The sequence below is a fragment of the Caloenas nicobarica genome, chromosome 8 (assembly GCF_036013445.1).
Source record: "Caloenas nicobarica isolate bCalNic1 chromosome 8, bCalNic1.hap1, whole genome shotgun sequence".
Lineage (NCBI taxonomy): Eukaryota > Metazoa > Chordata > Aves > Columbiformes > Columbidae > Caloenas > Caloenas nicobarica.
The window spans coordinates 26,117,177-26,123,983 of record NC_088252.1 but is presented as its reverse complement, the minus strand read 5'-3'; positions in this window follow the sequence as shown (position 1 = coordinate 26,123,983).

The following is a 6,807-nucleotide window of genomic DNA, read 5'->3' as shown; positions in this document are numbered from 1 at the left end:
ATCTTTGAATTATCTCCCCAGCTCAAGGATCTGAGCAGCGCTCAGCTGAGAGCGATGGAGCTGCAGTGATTTACACCAGTGCAGCCTTGGGCACCTACGTGCTTCAGGTTATGTCATTTATTCAGACATCTATCTATAGCAACAACATGATTTTGTATGTCTGATCCTCAAACCACACTGTTCCTTTCCTAAATACAAAGAGATATGGCAAAATTCAACTATGTAGAAGGCAGGGTTGGTTTGTTGTTTCTTTAGAGCAACAGCACAAGTAGCCCAGGTTCATTATAAATTAAATTCATCCTGCGAGGAAGAGATTGCTACAGAGAACGAGGAGATTTGCAGACTTCATCTTTTCTTTACTGGCTTTAGCTTGTGGGCTTCTTGTGTGAATGGCTGCTTCCTTGGGGATACGGACATCCAAGCATCTTCTTTAACAAGCGACATCAGAAAAACTTATTTCCCAAAGTCTCCAGATGCTCAGCAAAGCAGCGGCCCTCTGAGCTTTGTGGTACACTGTGCTCAGATTCTGATGCTTCTTGCTGAAAAAAAATTAGCCATTTGAGGCTGATGTTCCTGTGCATGCCTCAGAGACACTACGTTCAAGTGGTTAGCCTGACATTAGGCCTGTATGAATTAATTAAAAAATAATCTTTTTTTTTTTTCTGCTCCCCTTCTTGATTGCCTTCATTTAGGCAAATATGCTGAAGTCACAAAAACAGCAAAGGGATTGCTTTAACCAGAAGGTGGTATATGAATTCAGCATATTTTCTGCATAAAAATACAACATTTGTATGGAAATGACCTATTTTCTTGAACAGGCAACTATATATCACACAAAGTTTCACTGTAACGTTTATGCAAAAGAGATTGGGAAGCACTTTCCCATAAGGTGCTTATTTCCTTCAGATGAAATAATAAGGCAAAGCAAAATCAAGAAGCTTAAAAGAAATATTTCACTCAATATCATCTATTTTAAGCCATGGGCTATTTGTTTTGATTTCTGTGATTAATTGGTGTTTGTTTGTCTTTTACCTTGAAGGATGAAAAGGGCTTAGAAAGAAATAATCCCTTCTCCACCATTGCTTTTCTAATCACATTACAGTTTGCAAACGAGGGCAGATTGGCAGCATGACAGATCCACGCTGCTCTAATAACCATGAAAGCTCCGGCCTGTTCGGTGTCGGAGGCAAAAAGACATTTTTCTACAGCGGCACCAGCCCCGAGCACATTGTCCCTGTCCCCGTGCGGGGTCAGAAGGGGACACGGGCTCTGCCGCACGGAAGCCTCAATCATCGCGACAAATCCACGTTACCGTGACCTACATTGATTCCAGCACAACGCGTGCGGCAATTCAGCGATCATGGGGGATGCTCACGGAGATCATCGCTTTGCAGCTTTTCATTGGAAGCACAGCATATTATCCTGTGTTATTCCACGGGCTGAGCTGGTTCCAGCTCAAATCAGGGGCAAAACTCAGAGTAACCATTAGCAGCACAACATCGAAACCCTTGCCAACGCCCAGCAACTGCATGAAGGTTTTATCAATAGAAAGATGCTATAATCATAGAATACATAACTAGCAAATTGCTTTTAGGCTCTCTTTTATTACAAAATTACAATTTTAGTTAATAGTTGCACAACTACAAGATTGTTTTAATGTCAGTACTTAATGAAATACTCTGATCTGATTCAATCCCACTGAAGTCGAGTGCAAAATTCACCCTTGTATGAATGGGTTTCCAGCTGAGAAATTCTTTGAGCTTATCATGAATTAGGGTATAGCTTGTTCTGATGATGAACCGAAATTATTTAAAATCAATTCTAACATAAAAGTCACGTCCTGAACTAGATGTTGGCCGAGCTGAGATTCTTGATTTATAGCCCAACATGCTAACCCTAAATGGAAATCCATACATCACTGAGTCAAAGTAATAAGGCTTCAGATAACTTACGCTAGAGCAGGAAATTAATCTTTTTTTCCTCTCTTCAGAAGCCGTTAACATGAGCCGAGACGCTAACAGCAACCAGAATAATTACTGGCGCAGCTATTTCACCATCAAAACTCTGTGAGCATAACAGAGATTTCCAAAGCACAAACAATCAACAACCACCTCCCTTTGCCTTTAAAACCGGCCCTGAGTCATTTTGGCCACCACTTGATTTCACAAATGTAGAACAGCTGTGGAGCAGCTAATGACTTATTTGGAGTCCTCTGGAATAGTAAGAACCTTCCAGGCTTGTGCTCGACCACTAAGCAATGCTCCTTTCTACACAGAAAAGATAACTTAAGACATTTGTGCCAATATGTTATTGATGGAAGCAGCTTTTTTTGGGTTTTAAAGAAAAGGACACGCTGTTGAAATGTTATTTCCCACAGTTGCATGAATATTTATATCGAGAAATATAAATTTATATAAATGTATACATATCTATAGATACACATATTATACATTATAGGCATATACATACATATATACACGCAGTGTTATATACACATACACAGATTTGTATATACATATATATAAATATATATACACACAAATGCACACACAGCTTGCTTTTTTTTAGCCAGCTATAGTTATAGACTCTCCCTCCTCCACAGAGCCGAGATGATCTGAGTTGCCTCTGCTGAACTCCCCACGGTTGCCTTTCCATCCCGAATTAAATATAAGAGTCATTATTCTGCCATTCTGGTTCCTGAGAATCTTGGCAACCTTTCTGAATGACTTCAGCTGCAGCAATTTCTCCTGCCTTGCCTCTACTAACCTATTCTAGGAGATGCAATATGCTGCGAAGATTAAGTGTCCAAAATGCTAATATGTCTGAGAAGTGCCTCCACTGACCTACATTGAGAATGTAGGTCTTAATGTATCTATTTTTAGCTTCCTTACCAAAATTCCTATTTTTTAATAACAGTCCAAAGCAATTCATATACCTGAATCTCCCAGAACCTTCCAAAAATTGACTTCTACACTTCAACGTGCTAGCATATACATGTATACTTACATATATATGTATATACTGTACATACTTAGTATCAGCATTTCCATTACAGGCATTAGCCACCCTGTTCCAGTAGCAGTAACGACATAGGAGGTAGTTACTACTGCTTGGAGTTACCAGCGACTAATTTTAAGTTGTTGCAAATGGAACATCTCCACTTTATCTCTGGCGCGTACCTGTTGGAGCTCCATCTGATCAGGGTTTGTGCTCTGAAGGCTTTAACAGACTTTGGCTGGCTCGTAGGCAAAGCACAAGGCATGTAAACCCACCATGGCTAAGCTCGGGAGGCTGCTTTACAAAGCTGAGTTACAGGGAGGCCATCCAGGCGACACATCTTACAGAACCGAAGTCTTGAGGTGCAAAACACCACTCTACAGAAAAACCCAACAAAGATAACCATGTTTTCAATTGGTCTCCGTTTCGTGCACATGTTCAGCGTGCAAACCAAAGGAATATCTGTGCATGCAGACAGGAAAACACGATGTGAGGATGCCAGCAATCTGGAGGCTGGTTGAGAACTTGGGCCAAATGCAGGAAAAATGGGATTCTGTGAGATATTTCTTTCCCTGCTCTAAAAAGAGAGGTTTCAACACAAATGGCATGTTGTTATTCACTGTCTCTAAGCCAGCGAGATGCTTGACTTTCAGGTGCCATTTACGTTGTCAGCCTTGGCACGGTTCCCACTTGTCACAACTGAACCCATGTCCCAGCAATGCCAATGCCATCCCTTCCATCAGCATCACGACCCCTTATCACTCACAGGATGAATATATATATATGTATACAAATCAGATAAATCCACCTTTCTTAGCTTGTTGCTTTAAAACCGATCGAACGATGACTCTCTGCCCTAATCAATGCCTTTAGTTAGTGAGGGCTACAGAACAAGAGCCAATAGCTATGACTTGCCCTTTCTTTGAAGAAAACACTAACATAAACTGGATCTAAAAAATACCTTTACTTGCCATATTTCTTTGCTTGCCAATACTATCCACTTTCCAAAGCAGCCAGGTTTTTGGGTCACTGCAAGAAAACATAACAAAAGTGATGCCACAAGAAACAATGCTCTCTAATTAAGACGAATGCATTAGTTGTACATCATTTTCAGCAGTGCTTTCATGAAGATGGATCAGATGTGCCCTTGCATGGAAGTTTAACAGCACCAGAGAAACTCTGGGTGAGTTTTCAGAACACCACAGAGACAAACTTTAAAATGGCCAGCATCCATTAGTGATGTGTGTATATATATATATTTTTTTTTAAAGTTCGTCTTTCACAGAAACACTCTAACATGATTTTTCTCAGTGCTCAGCCCTCCCCACCTCCCTGTGGGCACAAGACCAGTTCCCCCAGTGGGGCAGCAGCCCAGGTACCTGATTGCTCAGGGTGGGAGCTAATGGTGAAGAAGATTAACTGGCCACACCTCACTAATGGGAATTTCTTACATCTCCCTTTGAGTCAGACTGTCCTGGGCACTCTCAGGAGTGACACAGCAGAGTGAACACATTTCAACTTTAAGCCCAAGCAGCAATTCCTACTTTCTTTTGAGCATAGCTCCTTCATTCTCCAAAGAAAAGAAGAGGAGGAAAGAAATTTGGAAGTCCTATTAAAAAGTATTGTTTGATGAGAATTTTCACACTGTGATGTTTTCCTCTCTCCAGTCATACTCTGAATAAAATAAAACCAAACAATTATGGAACAAGTACAACAACAACAACACATTAATTAGCTTTGATTTGCAAAGCCAAAGCCTCCAAAGTTCAATGGCAGACTTCAGTTCAAGGATTATTCAGATAATGGACAGATAATAGACCAAATACAAAACCAAAGGTTTACGTAGCTTTCTAGAAAAGTCATCTCAGTGTAGGACAGTTACTATTGTGATAGACGGAATGAATTTTAAACCAGTACAGTCTGGAAAACATTAAGAAATACATTCCTAAAGTTAAATTTAGCATGTAAGCCACTAACCACAGATAAGAGGGTCCCTGTAGAACAAAGACTCCCAAACATTTTGTTTCGTTGTGGGTTTGTTTGTTTGATTTTTTTTTTTTAATGATTACTGTCACAGGAGCCCCTACCAGCAATGGTGCCAGGTGCCAGCATCAGCAGAAGGGATGGCAGTGCCATCAGAAGCAGCAGCACATCTCAGGTCTATGCCAGTCCAGCACTGATTTATCACAATTCAAGAACGCCTGCTTGAAATTATTCAAGCCCTGCTGCAAAATCTCATCGCTGCAGAGAACCTCCCTTCCTGGCACAGTGCTACAACAACGCGCCAAATTGCCTGCCACATGCCACGGACAGGAATATTCCTCCACAGTTACTGGTATCTGTTTGAATTCCAAAATATGGACAGATTCCACCCTTGGGTAACCAAAAAAATTTCTTCAGGATTCATAGAATATACAGGATATTCTTAAGAGATTTAGAAAATTCTAGTAGAAAAATAAAGTCGTTAGAAAAAAAGCAAATGGACATTAAAGATTCAGTACATGACTGAGTTATTAATATTTCATATTGTGCTATGCCCTCTATTATTATCTATTCTTTTTAAGGCACCCAACATCTTAGTATTGCATACACATACATCTTCATAATGTCTAAAAATAACCTCACACTTTAGATTGACATCCATTATATTACAAAAATATAAAGACTGATGCAACATCCACTCTACAGAGACTCCCCGGTACGACTGTGGGACAGGGAATTCCTATTGCAGTGCCAATGGCTCTGTTCCTTCAAACCTTCTCCTGTCATTTTTCCACAAAAATGAGCGATCCGACACTATTCTGAAAATCACCACAATATTGACCAATTGAACAGAGCAAACGTCACCACAAGGGAGTGTTTTCAAATACTTTCACAGCGATCAAAGGTAACATACAATGTTCCACCCCAGCAGCCTCTGGGGAACACCACGTGTAGCAAAGCTGATTCCTTCATCTGTAACCCCCCAACTCCTCCAACAACCTCAACAAAAATTAAAATAGAAGTACATAATTTTAAAAGTGGGAAACTCCAAGGATCGAGCAAAAGACATTTTAAAAAGCCCGATATGAAACACAGTTGTCAGTGCCTGTACAAATTCTTGCTTTTAAAGCAAAAGATAATACTAATAAACGATTTCCAAATGATTTGCAATTGTTACAACAAAAATCTTGTTGGCTACCTATGACATTAGGTCTAAACCCTGGTACCAATTTCCACATTTCTTGAATCTGCTGAGGCACACACATATTTGTCTTTATGCAAATGCTCTTCTTTTAAAATAAAAAGCTCTAAAGATTGCTTGGTTCATTTGTGAATGAGGTCAATCTGAAAAATTACTAAATTGATAGCAGAACCATTTTCTCTGTACTGTTCGTCATTTTATTCTGAAATAGTCACGTGGAATACTTGTCTCAAAATGCTTGAATCCACTTAATATATGTTGTAATTTTCTGAGATCAGACTTTGCTGTTCAATTGAGTCTGTTGACTAAAACTGAACAGTATTGTGGTATTTCGTCAGTGGCTTCAAGGGTGCAGAATGAGGCCTCCAGTCCATACCCACTCACCGGTTTGTTCCAAACACATCCCACTTCTTCCAATAGCTCAAACAGACTTTGACTTGGGGGCATAGCTGCATTTGCCAGAATAAAACAGATTCTTTTTCATGAAGGGGGGAAAAATTGCATTTCCACTCACATCAGCTTCACAAAGTAATAAAAATAGCTTATTTTTGTACAAAGAGCTGTTGTTAGTAGGAAGAAGTTGTGAAGTTAGATACTGGGTGAATTTACTCTACATTTCTCCCATG